Source organism: Phyllostomus hastatus, unplaced genomic scaffold, assembly GCF_019186645.2.
Source record: "Phyllostomus hastatus isolate PE091 unplaced genomic scaffold, TTU_PhHast_1.1 phas_contig_36, whole genome shotgun sequence".
In the NCBI taxonomy this organism is placed as follows: domain Eukaryota; kingdom Metazoa; phylum Chordata; class Mammalia; order Chiroptera; family Phyllostomidae; genus Phyllostomus; species Phyllostomus hastatus.
In genome coordinates, this window is record NW_025333862.1 from 6,336,629 (window position 1) to 6,352,826 (window position 16,198).

Consider the following 16,198-nt stretch of genomic DNA (forward strand, 5'->3'; position numbering starts at 1 on the left):
GGCTGCCCAGCCCTGCCTTTGCACCTGGCTGCTGACCAGCCCCCGAGGAAGGAGCAGGCTCAGGACGCCCAGTCTGAACCAGTGCGGAGAATTCTGTCATTCCTGGGGTGGGGCCCTGGCCCAAGTACACTCACCTCGGCCCTTCTGAAGCACGTCCGTGCATGCTTTCATTGGCCCATTTATCTCCACAGTGACTTGCTGAGCAACTGCTGTGTGGGAGAAAAACCACTCTGTGGCATTTGTCCGGGATAAGGAGCATCGACAGCATTCAGATCGTATGCTCAGAATTTGATAAAAGGCAGGCAGTGGGTTTAGAGAAAACTCCAAGTTATCTACACTCGGTTTGGGGGTTATAATGTGTATAAGCCTGCGAGTGAATGGGTGGGAAGAGGGTATCATTGACGTTTTGTGTCTCTGAGGCTGGTGTTCTGAGCTGAAGGAGGAGGGCAAGACAGTACAGATGACCGACCAGGGAGACATGCTATCTACTAGAATACTTAGCTCTCGCTGTCCCCACCCTGACCTTGAAAATGAGATGGGTGTCCCCGGAGGTTTCTCTGACACAATTTCAAGTCAGGGGTTGGCTTCCGGGGCTCCCTCCTCACACATCAGTTCTACCCCAGATAAGCCGTCCAGAGCCAGGCAGGCAGGAAGAAGGCAGGCGCTGCCTCTGTGCTCTCTCTCCCTCTCTCCCCTCAGCAATAGCTGGCTTGTGTCGCTGTTTTCTCTGGTTGCTAAATCAACACTGTTTATTTCTGTCCTGTTGTCAAACCTGGTCAGCGCCAGAGACTGAGGTGACTGCATGGGATTCAGGAAATTCATCCCTGAGGTCTTTCCCTACAGCTTTTGAGCAGTGGCCCCCTGTTGTCCTGGCTCCAGTTCCCTAAGAGCCCCTTCCCCCAACTTGGAACCCCAAACCACTACCCACTTCACATTCGCCAGAGAGATGTTCAGGCGAAGCTGTGGGGAGGGGGTGGCTGATGGCCACACAGGTGCTTCCCCCAGTCCTGCTGAAAGAACTGGCAGGGTCAAGCGCTTCCGCTCCTGTGGTCGGTCTTCCTGCAGGGACAACTGTTCGCTAACTGCTGTTCCACACACATGGCACCCCTTCCACCCTTTCCAAGCCGCTGTGGCCCCAGGCAGCTGCAGTTCAAAGAGTGAGCAATCCCTCAGCTCATTTGTTCCCAGAGGAGAAAGGTGCAGCTTTAGCTGGGGAAGCCTGGGCGGGCGGGGCTGGAGGAGGGGGCAGGACTGAGCTTTCTCGGACTACAGGTTCACAGGGTGCAAAACTGCTGAGCCTCCCAGCAGCGTGTCCTGCAGGGGCGCCAGCGGGGTGGCAGGCTCTCTGCCCACCTTCCTCCCTCTGCCTTCTCTTCCTTCTGTCGGTAAACGTGCAGTGTCTGCTGTGCTTCAGGTGCTGTGCCAGGCAATCCAGACATGAATGGGAAGCGTCCTTGCTCCAGAATGTAGTGGGCAAAGAACTGAAGTACAATGGGATGCCCAAGGCGGTAGACAGGGACTACATGCCCTGGGAGTCCGCAACAGCCAAGACACAGGGAGGGGATGGAGGGCAGCCAAGGACGTGGGCGATGGCCGCTCCTGTCCCTCACCAGCCATGACCATTCCCCTGGACCACCAATTGTGTGCAATAGGCTCTTCCCAACGGAAAAAGCAGGAGACTGAGGCTCCAACTAGAGACAACAGGCACCTGTGTGCCTTCATGTAGTATCAGAGCCACGGTTTTGCAGCCAGACTACCCTCTGCTGTACCCGCCCCCCCGCCCACAAAATAAAGTGCCCCATTCAGCACCCCCCACCTGATGCAAGGGGGGAGTTATTTTTACCTACAGGGTTGGGAAAGGGGCAAAGGCTGAGGCTGGGGCAATTCAGTGGCGCCAGTTGAGGCTTAAATACAATGAGAAAGCCCCACCCAGCCAGCTCGCTCTGCCTGCGGAGACCCGGTGGGAAATAAATAGTGCCGTGTGCCCTGCCTGCAGGGCTGGCCCGCATATGTCTGCCTGGACACCAGCCAGTCACATGAGCCCAGGCTGGTTAAAAAGAGCGCTCCCGTAATCTCCCAGCTCAAGTGTCTCATCTGGCTGGAGGAGCTACATGGGCGAGGTGCCAGCGCTTCTTCGTGGGCCCTGGATGGACAGGGAAGAGTAGTGGGAAGGGGCAGCTCGGGCCAGGGCAGGAGCCGGGCAGTCGGACTCGGCCCTGGCCCTGGCCCTGGCCCTGGCCCTGGGGCAGGGTGACAACTCTGCTGAAGGCAGTGTGGGCAAAGGAGTGGAAGGGAGAAAAGACTTGGCAAATGTTGTTTTTGCCAAGTCTTTTTTTTAAAGATTTTATTTATTTATTTGTAGACAGAGGGGGAGGGAGGAAGAGAAACATTCAATTGACTGCCTCTCAAACACGCCCCAACTGGGGACCAAACCCTCAACCCAGGCACATGCCCTGACCCAGAATTGAACCGGCAACATTTCACTTTGTGGGGCGAGGCTCAATGAACTGAGCCACACGGGTCAGGGCATGGCCAAGTCTTAATTCGGCCTGAGTGGTTGTTCCAGCACACCCCTGCCCCTGCATGCGCACACACACGCACACACAGACACACACCATTGTGTATCTTTCCTTTCCCAGAGCTTTGTTCCCCCGCTCCCAGGTCAGAACACCAGCATCTGTCTCCGCGTCCACCTGACCCCTCTCCCTCCTTGCGCCCAGCCTAGTCTGTGACTCCGGGCCGTGGCTGCTGCTTCTCTCCTGGCCTCAGTTTCCCCTCAGGAAGCTTGTTCCAGACCTGGCCCTCGGTGTCCTCCAGGCAATCTAGGGCAGCAGGCAGAGAGGCTCCTGGGAGGAGAGTTTTTACTCTGGAACTAATCTTCCTACCGAAGTTCCAGAACTAGTGCACTGATTTAGCAAGCTGAAGATCTCCTTGTTCGGATCTGAGTTCCCTGAGATGCTGTGGAACTGTGGGCCACGAGGCTCATGCTCACATCCTCCTGGTGAGAAGATGTTGCATGTATCAGGGCTGGAGGCGTGTGAAGCCGAGAGCATCTGTTCACTGCAGCAGGTGGCTTGTAGCAGTTCTTAAGATCACGAGGAATCACAAAACTGCTCTCCGCAGAATGACGTGATGCTATGGAATGGGGATTGGGGGAGGCAAGAGAACAGGCGCCGTTGTAGGCCCCAAGAAGCCTGAACTCAAGGTACCTGAACTGGGGAGACAGTTGTGTGTAGGAAGGCAGGCCACATTCAGCAGCTCTGGAGATTACTGACTAGGTGGTTGATGGTTTAAGGCAGAAATGGGTGCCCCCAATGAAGACACCCCCAAAATCAAAACATTCCATGTTTGCATACCTAAGTGGTTCAGAAACACACTGAATACATAGGGAGGGAGCAGGATTATTTGAGATTCCAAGAGCTATTGTGGACCTCCAGACTCCATGGACATGACTCCTGAGGCTGACAACAAATGCTCATCTTCTCTGGCTGGAAAACTTAAGAAATCAAGTGGCCCAGGACACATGCAGAGCATCTGAAATGTAGTCCCCAAATGCTGAGCAGGCATCGGAGAGCCCTGCCAGGCACAGAGCTGGACATGGGGGCAAAAAGTTTCCTGTGGATGCTGTGCCTAAACCTCACTCAGAATGGAGTAACTGGGGGGACTCTGAGGGGCAGCCACTGACAAAACAGGGGCAGAGTTACAGGAAACTAGTAAGGGACAGCGAGGTCCACAGGGACAGCCCACGGGGCGAGGGAAGGGAGTGGTTGCTGCAACCGTACAGAGCATGGCTGTGGGCGAGGCTGGAGGGGCAGGCTGTCCCACAGGAGCTGTGGCCTTTGGTGGAGGAAGGCAGGCACTGCCAACCTCCGGCCAGCAGGAGAAACCGAGTGGATAAATGTGCCGCCATCTCCTCCCACCCCCATGCTTCCCACGCCTAGCCAACAGCCAGAAGTCCAGAGAGCCTGCCTGGTGCAGTCCCAAAAGGCCGACCTCCAGCCTCACAGGGTGGGGAGTGGACCCGGAGGGGCAGAGTTTGCACAGCACAGTCTCTGGGATCCTAGGCAGGCAATGTTATCAGCATCAATCAACTTTTTTTTTTAACACAAAACATGCACCATCAGTGTTGTCCACCAAGGATGAAACTTCAGGAATCTGGTCCTCCAGCTGGGGAGACAGGAGCAGGAGCACTCAGGGAAGCTTTCTCGGAGGCGGTGGGAATGTGAGACGGGGCTCTGAGGAGAGGTGCAAATAGGGCTGGGAGGCTTTCCTTCGCCGGAGCAGAGTGCCCCTTAGCAAGGGGACTGGCCGCCAAGGTCATGTTTCAGGTCCATCCCTGAGATTTTACGTACCATGGAAACACCCATCTGACCGTAGCTGTCTGATTCCACATTACTTCTCACCTCACCTGGGAGGGTCCACCTGTCACACTGCCTGTGTCCTCTCTGGAGTTCAGGCTTCTTCAAGCAATTCAAGAAATTGAGTGGACCAAGACACATGCAGAGCATCTGAGAATCCGTAAAAATTCACAGGACTTTGTGCTGGATCTGGGCTATCTGAATGATTAAACGTGGTCCTTGATCTCAAGGAGCTGATATTTTACATAGAACAGACATGTACGAAATTATGAAAACGTGTTGTAGGAGGTGTGCAGGAGGTATGACCAAAGTTCTGGGGCAGCACAGCAGAGAGGGACTAATTCCTGGAGGTGTTAAAAAATAAAGAAGGAAAAGGGCTTCCGGGAGGGAATGTTTGCAGTGCAGGTCCAAGCACAAGCAGAATTTGCCAGGCCGAGAAGGGCCTCCTCCTGGAGGAGCACCTGAAACGCGTGGAAACAACCAGAGGTGCACAAGGCAGTGAGCAGTTCCCGGTGGCCAGAGCACTGCGTGGCAGGAACCTGGCGAGGAAGGTTTGGGCCACTGTAAAGGGCCACTAATGGTCAAACTAAGGAGTTTGTCCATTGAGCGGAGAAATAAGGAACCAAAAGATGTTTTAATGCAAGGAAGTAATGTGAATTTTCTTTTTGAAGAAAAAGTATTCCATAATTTTCTGGGAGGAAACACCATTTCTTCAAATGCTAGTAATGGAATCTGAGATTAGGATCTGTTCCTCTGCTCCCATCCCCCTCCTCCCCCCCTCCCCCCGCCAGAAAGAAAAACCTGCCATCTTTCTCCAGAGAACAATTTTTTATTTCCAAACTGTGGCTACTCTGCTACTGTCACAAATAACAAGGTGAAAGAAATGAGTGTGTGCTTCTTCTGGGACCACGTGGACTGAGACCGCCCAGGAAGACATTTCCCGCTGGGATTTCACCCCATCCCCAGGTGTGACAACCCAGAGAATGGGAAGGGACCTTAAGAGAACCAGCCAGCCTATGGGACTCAGGACCTGCCAATCCTAGAATAAGCAGCCAACCCAGAGCTTCTCAGTCTCCCTGGGGTTCTTTCCAAACTTTGTGGCTATTCCTCCAAATCGTCGCTGAAAAACACCAAAAATAGGCCAACTCTTTTCAATTTAATTAGCCATTCCTCTGAGGACGCCAGATGGAATGAAGCAAAGACAGATGCACTGGGGGCAAGGAGGGGTGGGAGTAGATTCTAAATGGGGTTGTCTCAGGAGCCCAAACTCATCTCCACAAAGGGTCCCCCTCAAAGCACGGAGCTCAAGAGGCAGACGAAGGGGCCATTCTGGGATCCTGCCATTGGGATCCCAGGCCAAGGCCCTAACGCGCTCTCAGGCACGGCCTATGAGGTGCCCAGAAGGATGGAAGCAGGTACCTGGGGCTCCTGGACAGAAGGAGGAACCCCTGCTCCCTCTGCAGGGACTAATGCACAGTCCCCAGGGTGGGGTGTGAGTGGGGAATCTGCCTTCACCTGGCTCCCGTCTCTGGGGCTGTGGGCAGCCAGCAGCCCACACTGACAGCCTTGTGGCACAGCCAAGCGAGTTGCTGGAATCTATTTCTGGAGCTCTGTAAGAGTGGGGGAAACAGCCAGCTGCCTGGGACCACATGATCCCTGCAGTGTCTTCCTTACCTACAATAGCGTGACATTTGCTAAGTAAATGCAGGCAAAAGAACCTGGGCAGGGGAGAGCTAAAAATGACTCTTATGGCCTTAGGGGGTCTCTCACCCTTAGTCCACTACTTTCTCGTCGAGGTGGAAAGACCACCAATGTGGAGCAACTGCCCCCTCTGGTGGTGAATATCGGGATAAAGTTACACGGAGCGGCTTCTTCACCCTCTCTCTACCTTAACTCAGTTAGTGGCAATTTCTCCCCCAAAGAACCGAATAAGAGATGACCGTGAGTCCAGGCTTCTAGCTTCCTTCTTTTCCTCCTGATTGCAGCTGTGGTGCTTAGCCAAGAGCTTCTTTCAAGTTACGGATTGACATATTACAATGGGAAAAGCACTGGACCTATGCCCTGAACAGGAGCCTGGTTGCGGTGAGAACATTGAGTGCGTCACTTCTTCCTTTTGCTCCATAGAGAAAAACAAAACAAAACAAAACAAAACAACCTACCTGTGTACATATCTTCACTCAAGCTAGCTGTTTCCATCTCTGCGTCGTGGAGAGCATAGCGGCACTGCCTGCCTCCCAGTGAGTCCGCCGGCTGTCTCAGCGTTGTGGGTGAGCAGTCCGTGACTTGGAACAGGGATTATCTGTGTGACTGGGGAAGCAGGAGGGTGGGGTGCTTCCTGGTCCCGGACCCTGTTAGTCTCATTGCTGGGGGTGTCTTCCCTGTCAGCAGCTGGCATCACTGGCACTCGTGCTTGGACCTGAGGCCTCCCATGTCCCAGCCACTCGCGGCTGCCAGGCTCCTGCCATCAATCAGGAAGGGCAGTCAGTCGCCGCCTTCCCTGCGCCCAGGCCCCTACCGGGGTGGGTCAGAGAGCCCTGGTGACTGTGCAGCTCTGGAGGCAAAGACACAGTCCTAGGCCTATCTTCCCATTGTTGTCCACTAACAGTCTGTTTGATTTACATTCATTTTTAGACACCTTACCAGAAATCCTTTTTGTGTGCACGGTGACTCTGTCAGACCCTGGATGCTACCGGTGGGAAACAAGTCACAAGAACAAACTCTTGTTCTTCCTTAGGGAGACAGTTCGAAATGGCCCTGACTCTTTCTACACGTAAATTAATGGAGACTGACCGATCTCCCTCCCTCCCTCCCTCCCTTCCTCCCTTCCTTCTTTCCTTCCTTCCTTCCTGTTCTTCTTCCTTCCTTTTTTTTTTCTGGTATTTACAGTATAAAGCTAAAATTAAGTGAGTTGTACAAATGGGAAGGGAGTTAAAGGAAACAGATAGTGGGGAGGTGGGATTGGCAGCAATTGGTCATTGACTGAGTATTGGGGATGAGAGACAGCGGGGAGTCAAGGACAACTACCAGCATCAGTCTTCGGCAGCAGATAGCGGTGCCTTCTCTGAGCAGCAGAATGAAGCCGTGTGCAATGAAATCAGTTTCGTAGATGATGAACCTAAGGTGTCTAGGAATACCGAGTAATGGAAGTCCACTATGCATATGGATTCAAGAGAATTATTTGGGCTGGATTTGTAGATTTAGGGGCCATAGGTATAGAATTATCTGGCATTTGAAAACTTGGAAGTAGTAGAGAATGATTCAAAAAGATAGTCAAAGAAGGGGCCCTAGACACCTCTAACATTTTAGGGACAGGCAGAGGGAAAGAGCCAGTGAAGAGGACTGAGAAGCAGACAAGAATGAAGAAGTAGAAGCCAGGGTATGATGTCCCGAGACCAAGGTGGGAAGGAGTTTTGAGGAAAAGGGAAGGTGCAAAGTGTCCAAGCCCGCAGAGAGCTCTAGCTGGGGGCGTGAGCTAGACAGGAAGGAGGTGGAGGAGTGGTGGAGACAAAGCCTGACTTCGGTAGAGTTCGGGAGTGAAGAGCTGGTGAAGACGAGGAGGCCGACAATGCAGTCATATGGCTCCTGCAGTGAGTTAGCTGGGGAGGGAAGAGGAGAACTGGCAGTGTAGGGGGAGGCAGGCCCGAGGACCAGGGGTACTTAAACATGTTACAGGATCAGGGGAAGGAGTCAGCTGAGGGGAAGTGGGACATGCTGTCAATTACCTACTCAAAAATCACTGGCCTCTTCTTTTTGGGGGTTAGGTTCCTCCCACCCCAGGGGACAAGTGCTGGGAATTCCACTTCCTTTGTCCTGTGATTGGCTTTGGAGGAGCCTAATGACCTGCTTGTGGCCAATGAGATGTGAGGGGAAATCTGCTGAGGTTCTTTGGCAAATATGTTTTTTCCTTGATAAGTAAGATAGTCACATGAGAAAATAAGCCCTTAGAATTTCAAAATTTATTTGTATTCCTGATTTTACTCTTGTCTTTTTTTTTTTCTCTGTCGACCTATGTTGTCTGGGGATGTGAAGCTTAGAGCTGCCAGCCTCCTGCAACAGAGAAGGGATGAGCTGAGCTGGAGGGTGTGGTCCAGCCTGCCAAGGAGGCAAAGCACGAGGGTGGGAAGACCAGCTCCTTGACTGTACCCGACAACTTCGTTGGGCTGCCAGGCAACCTGAGATCACCTCCCTTCAGTCTTATTGTGAAAGCATTAGCTTCTTTATGGTTTAAGTCACTGCTAGTTCCCAGCAGAAGGCAGCCTCACTGATATGGGTGGTTGTCCTACCAAAACAAGATCAGAGTACCAGCAAGGCTTAAAAATGTCGAGGTGACACATCTTTGACTGGGGCTGCTTTCCTGAAGTAGCAGTCCAGGCCATTGTTCTTCAAAACGATCCCGAGCTGCCAGTTACTTTGTGTTGGGCACTGAAAAGTATGGAAGCCAGCCTCTCTGCCTTTCTGAACTCAGGCCAAATCAGTCCATGACTACTTTCAAGCAAGAAACACCAATCAGCCCTGTCTACAGCTTCTCACCGGCACCTCTCCTTATCGATTCATTGGCAGACAGATCTTTCTGTCTTACCAATTGCCCACAGTTTGATTGTAATAGGAGATGGGACCTTGGATATCATGCTTTCCTCTAGAATTTCGACAGAAGAGCAGTGCTGTCTTGATTGACACGTCCAGGGGCTGAGCTGCAATAGCGACTCCCAGAGGCTGGGCCTGAAGGGAAAGGAGAGAAGTGCAAAGGAGGCTTTACAGAGAAGCACGCGGAAGACACAGACTTCTCTTCTCAGGGCTGCTGACGGGTGCACAGGAGACTGGGAACAGAGAGCCCGCCTGGAGCAATTAACAGCCCAGGGGAAAGAAAGTCCTAAAGACAAACCAATAAAAGCCCACGTGTGGCAAGCAGAGTGAAGGACAGATTGGAAACTCTGGGAGTTGAAAGCAAGGAATCTAGTTAGCCAGTTCCTGGAATATTCTAGGTGAGAGAAAACTAGGGCAGGAGCAGGGGAGATGGAAAAGAGGGCAGGATCCAGGAGGCCCTGCTGAGATAGAATCAGCATGGACTGCCAGAGTTAGATGTGGGCTGTGAGGAGAGGGAGCAGTGGAGGGACAGATCTCCTGACACAGCAGTGGGAGAGATCTACAAATTATCTAGCTCACCCTGAAAAGCAAATTGTCTAGCTGTGGAGCACCTTCTTCAACAAAGCCACACACACGCCCGGTATATTTGGGGTAGAGTGTGTTTTTCTCTGTTCCCTTTCCTGGTTAAGGAGTTTAGCACATACCAGGGTGAACTAAGAGAAGGTAGCCCCTGTGTGAGGATTTGGGGAGGTTCCATGCAGGGTCAGCTTCGTGGATTTGTGATTGTAAAGTCACACGGGGACTTGAACTTAGAGGACCCCAATGCTTGGTTTAATGGTCTGCTGTTGCTCTCTTGAAATTCTTGTTAACTTCTGAACAAGGAGCCCTGCATTCTCATTTTGCACTGGGCCCTGCAAATTATGTAGCCAGTCGTGGCTGCAGTGGCTGCTGGGAAGAGAGGCAGAGATGAGTGGCCCAGAACTTCTACAGGCCCCGAAATGCCAAGGCAGGGTTGAAATGAGTATGAATGATAATGTGATAGTAGTAGCAGCCTAGCCTACTCTCAGGGTTGCTGTGAGTATTAAACGAGCAAACATATGTAAAGTGCTTAGAACAGTGTTTGGCACATGGTGATTGCTGTGGAGGTATTTGGTATTATTTTCATTCCCTCCCTGTACTGGTTGAACACCTGACAGCCTGAGGTTGATTATTCACAGCATCACAGTTAACTTTCCATTTTCACATTGTTAACCCCTCACTCACCGTCCACCCCCAGGTTTATGATTATACTTTAGGGGGGAAAAAGCCCAACAAAATATCACAATCAACAAACATGTGAGATCACATGCCCTCGTCCTGGGTGTGGCCAGGTAGTGCTTCAGGGTGTGTGTGTCTGAGAGGGAGGTTTTCTTTTTTTAAAATTTAATTAAATTATTTAGGGTCTATCTCTGGAGGTTTTCTTTTTTCTTTTTTCCCCTTTACCTGCCTTTTTTGTTCATAGAGCCCACCCTCCCCTTCTCCTCAGATCCCCAAGGGGAGGGCAGCATCTGAGGAAGACTGTCACTATTGTCATGGGGATAATGGCTCCCTCCCGCACATTCCTCCACTCCCACCGGAGTCTCCGGAGCCTGTGAAAGAACTCACCTTTGTTCTTAGAGTGCAGCACACCCCTGGCAGCTAGAAGAAAGAAAATGCTGGCTAGACACTTCCACTCCCTGAACCCTGCTCCTGACCAAAGTCTACAGGCTGCTCGTTTTACCCCTCTGAATCCCAGATGTTCCCAACACATTCTTTGTAAGAGCAAATGCTCTCTTACGGTCCTAGTGTTTCAAGCCTGCAGGGACTGCATATTTTTTCCTTAGCAGAAATAGTTGTGGTTTTTCCTAAAAACTTCACAGTTTCCCCATACAGTTGGAAATTCCCTTCTTGGTTACAATGTTTAAAGGTCGCAGAAGAAGCCTGGCCTGCTCCTGTCTTTTCTGCTGACCTGCTGCGTGACTCTAGGAAACTGGCTTAACCTCTCTGGGCTTTCCTTGATTGGGGCAGATTAGAGGATGGAAAAGCCTTGGGGAGGATTCATTTTTGGACAGATCTTGGGGGAAGAGATATACAAATGTCTCTAAGGTGAGAATAGTCATTGGGGAAACTACCAACCCATTTAGATTCCTCTTTTTAGAAAAAAAATACACGAGGTTAACAATTTCCATTGCTGATTCCTATCCCCCACCATCACCTTCACGCCTGTCTCCACCCCAGCTGTTGACTGATAGAATAGATAAACGGTACTCTCCCCCTCCCACTTACACACTTAAACACACACTCTGGGAGGCCCTAGATAAATAGGAGGCAAAGGCAGAGCTGTGGAATTATTATTATCATGATGATGATTACTCTGCTCTCAGTATGAGAAACAGGAAGTGAAACTGACTAAAATGCCTGGCTCCCACTCCTCTGCCGGACCTAAAGGTAGAGAAGCCAGCCAAAGAAAACTGTGTGTGTTTGCGTGTGCGCGTGTGTGTTTTACAAGGAGTGTCTTTAAAAATTTCCAGGACTTGTGATCTTTCAACCTCACTCTAACACCATGCTTCCTCCTTCATGTGACATCCTCAGTGTCCTTCCTCACTACTTCCTTCCCCATTTCCTAGAGAGCGTTTCCCACGGCTGTCAAAAGATGTTAAAAGACGAGTCCAGTCATTAATTGGTTCCTCTACACACACGTTATCTGCTGCGGCCAGGTCTGAGCCCCACGCCTTCCCTGTAGCCTGTTCTGTCGTCACAGGAGAGACGTGCCCCGGGCCAGTGGCGTCCGTCCCCTCTCCCTTCAGGGGATCCGTGTTTTCCCTTTTGGCCTGGCCACCTGACGCTCCATCTGCTTGGCTGATTATTCACCTCCTTTGTCCTTTTCAGGAATCGATCACGGGTAAGTGGCCGTCAGAAAACAGGGCGTCAGGCCAACGTAACGATCCCACGTTGACATTTCCATTTGCAGTGCTGTGGCCTCTGGAAACTCTGAGAAACAGTGAAGTGACCTAATTTTCATACCACCTTGTTAGCGCAACTTCCCAGGGAGAGAAGAGCAGGCAGCTGTGCGGCGCATAAGTGAACCGAGCTGGTGTTTCAGGAATACCTCCTCGTTTGTCCAATGGGAACGCAAAGAGGACGGGAGGAGAAAGGCATCAAGGGGAGATGGTAAAGAGACAGGGAGTGGGGTTCGGGCTCTTGTTCTAGTCCCTGGGCCCACGCCTTTTCATGGCTTTCATACCAAGATCTTGAACCAAATCCATAGATCACTAGAATTTTTGGGAAAAGCATAGCCATCTTAGCCTCATTATGATTTTTTAAAAAATTGTATTTATTTACTTTGAGAGAGAGGGGAAAGGAGGGAGGAAGAGAGGGAGAGAAACATCAATGTGTGGTTGCCTCTCGCACACCCCCTACTGGAGACCTGGCCCACGACCCAGGCATGTGCCCTGACTGGGAACCAAACCTGTGGCCCTCTGGTTCACAGGCCAGCACTCAATCCACTGAGCCACAGCAGCCAGGGCTCATTATAATTTTTATGAGCCTAGAATAGGGGTCCAGTGGAGGCCACCCAGGGCTTGGATTGGAGATGGGGCCATGGCAGGGTAACCGACGGAAGAAGAAAGAGTCTAAGGTAGAGCTTTGTCCTAAGCAGCAGCAGCTATCTGCCTTTGGGTGGTCCCTTTCCAGTGGCCCCATTCCCTGTTCGAGAGAGCACGGCATCTAAGGAGACAGTGCGGGGTCCTAGTTTCCTGCATTCAAATCCCCACTCCTGTCCTTACTTAAAGTCACTTAAATTCACACTGGGCTTCAGTCTCCTTATCTGGGCTACTGGAAAGGTATTGGTAACACCCACCCGGTAGGATTGTTCCCGGGATTGACTGAGCTAACACACAGAAAGCACTTAGAACCAAGTCAGAACATAATAGGCACCCCGTTAATGGGAGCTATTATCATGACTTCTATTTGTCTTTCTCTGAGTGCCACCCCGCACCCCCCATTCCATCTGTTCAGCAAACTACGTGTCCCGTGCTGTGATAGACATTGGGCAAGTCACTTGGGCTGGGCGCAAAGTTTACAGAACATAAATCTCCTCGGTGGCTTCACTGCCTGCCCAGGTTTCTCTTATTTCTTAACACAGTGTAGAGCACACGAGAATCCAAGTCTTCCTGGTTCCTTCAGTGGTTCCTGACCTGTTCTCCTTCATTTGCTTTTCTCCTTTCCTGTTCTTTCTTTTCCCAGCTTCCAGGAAGGTAGGTCCCAGGTGTGCCACAAGTCCTGCCAGATCCTTCTCTCACTTGTCCTGGCAAGGGTGCCTGAGAGGGGCAGGGTCCCGGAAGTCTGCTGGTCTTCCCACTCAGCAGCTCTCCCTTCCCAGGCTCTGGGCGCCTCCGCAGGCTCTCTGGGGAAGCTGGAGGAGGGCCATGAGGCACTGTAATAACCACACTTCTTCGTAGTAAACAAGAGCCAGATTCCTGGGGAGTGACGTCGGGGAGAGCTCTGCGGCCCAGGCAGCTGTGATCACACCAGCACTTGAAGAAACACCTCTGCTCAGCCCTGACCTGTCTAGTGAAGGCCTGGGGAGGGCTCCCCCCACAGCCCCCTTTGCTACCTTTCCAGCACTCTCTGCCTGAGCTACAGGGGCCTTTGCACCAACCAGCTCTGCAGACGCACGTGAGCAGCCAGATTCAGCCCTCTGATTCACACACTCACAACCAGGGATCATGTGCCCCCATTTCTCCTTTTTTTTAGGATTTGTCACACTGTCTTCCCTATTCATGGATCCAGTTCTCATCCTTGGCTGTCATCCCCGAGTCCCTATCGTTCCAGGAAGAATTATATGCTCTTCTCACCGGTGCCAGGGGAAGCGCCACACTCCTGGCAGGACACCTGGATCCCAGGCACCCAAGAGCAAAGGCTGAACTGGAGGTTGGCACTGGCCAAAGGGCTGCCCAAGCTCTGACTTCCCGTGGCCTGGCTGGTCCAGGGCTTTCCTCTTAACAGCATCACTCCTGAATTGAGAATCTGATATCCTGGGATTTGGGACAAACAAGTCCCTGCTACTTGCTAGGTGAAAGGTTGCACTGACTGGCACATCTCTAGAAGGCTACGTGGGAAACTGGGTGGGAGGTAGCTGTTTACTGGATCTCCTTTCAAGCTATTGCATTTTGTACTGTGTGACTGTATTAAAGGTAAAAAAACAAAAGAAAAGAATTTGTGGCTTTGTAAATCTCCTCTATGTTAAATTAGAGTAGAGTCCTTTCCTCCTCCCTTTATGGCAGAAGGGACAGGGAGATGTCCGCACTGGGGAGGCCTCACTTGGGCCTGATTTCAGGCTTAGAAGAGGCTGTCAGAGGCAGGTGGCTGCTCAGGGTTGCAATTTCCCCAGAGTCTGGCATTAGAAGGGGACACATTGGTGAGTGTCATGGCCCAGGAGGGCAGGGTGGACCTGACGCCCTACTGGGGTCCCTCTGGCCTGGACGTTAGGACTCTCCCATGTAATGGACAGCAGGAGGCCTGCCACCCCCCACCCTGCCCCAAACACACAGTGAAGAAGTCAACGGGAGCAAGTCACCTGTGCTGTTGGTTACCTGTGCACTTGGGAGCCAAAGGGAAGGAAATGAGCCAGGGTCAGGACCCTGGGGACCCAGCGTCCTCCCTGAGACATGCCAGAAGCTGCCTCCATTTCCCAGGCATCGTGTATTAGTCTTTAGTACCTTTCTTTCCTTAAAAAACATTTCTCTCTTTTTTGTTCTAAATTCTTACATTTATCAACTGTGTTGAAGCTTGCCAGGCACTTTCACATACATTACCAATGGCTCCCCATTGCCCAGAGTCCAGAGCCTTGGTGGCATTTCTAGTCCTTACAATCTGCCTCTTGCCTCACATCTTGACACTTTTCCCCACACCCCCTGCATTCCTTCCTATGCTGCCTACTTGCTGCTTCTAAACAGGCCATGCAGTTTCTCACCTGTCTCCATTCCATTGCTCAGTGTTACCTCTCTCTCCTATGTTGTTTTCTTCCTCTCTCTGGAGAGTTTGTGCTCATCTTTGGATGCCTAAGTTGAATGTCACCTCTTCAGTGAGGACCGGCCTTTCTGGCTGAATCTCTCCTGTTGGTGAGCCCTGGAGCACTATTCTTAAACCCTCTCAAGGCTACACCTGTTAGGACTATTACCAAAACCAACAAACACCCAAATCTGGAAATCACAAGTGTGAGCTAAAATTTGGAGAACCTGGAACCCTTGTGCGTTGCTGGTGGGAATGTAGAATGATGCAGCTGCTATGGAAGACAGAATGGCAGTCTGTAAAAAAGTTAGACACAGAATTACCATACGATCCAGCAATCTCACTTGTGGGTAGATACCCAAAAGAATTGAAAGTAGTGACTCAACAGATATTTGTACACTCATATCCATAGAAACGTTACTCACAATTGCCAGAGGGCAGAAGTAAACCAAGTATCTATGGAGAGATGATGGGTAAACAAAAGGAGGTATACACACAGTGTGTACACCTGCACTTCGGCCTTCAACAAAGAAGGACGTTCTGACACATGCTATAACATGGATGAACCCTGAAGACATCACGCTAAGTGCAATAAGCTGGTCAGAAAAGAACAAATACTGTATGACTCCCCTTACATGAGTTTTTTAGAGGATTCAAATTTATAAAGACAGAAAGTAGAATGGTGGCTGCCAAGGGGTGGGGGTAGGGATGGGAGTGGAGGGTGGGAGTGGGGAGTTACTGTTTAATGGGTACAGAGTATCATTTTGGGAAGATGAAAAGTTCTAGAGTTGGATGGTGGTGGTGTGCTTAATGCCACTGAACTGTATACATTTAAAACATGGTTAAAAAGACAAATTTTGTGTTATATATATACATGATTATCATAATTTATACATATACTTTTCAAGGCACTCAAGCCCGGGGAACCTTGGGTGTTCCCATACCCAGCACAATACTTGGCACTACCTGGTGCTCAGTTCGTGTTTGTTGATATGAAAGGGGGCACAAAGTTGAAGGTGAAGGGGGGGCATGTGCACATCTCAGGCCGGCCCACGTGCCAACTTCTCTCTTCCAACACATCCAATTTCCCATATACCTACTGCTTCCCTGGAGGGGGGCTCAAACGTTTATCCGTGGGTTGACCCCTCCCTAGCCTCACTGAGTAAGCCTCTAGAAAGACAGGGACTTGCCTGCAATACGTGCTATATGGGTCATACAAAAGGAAG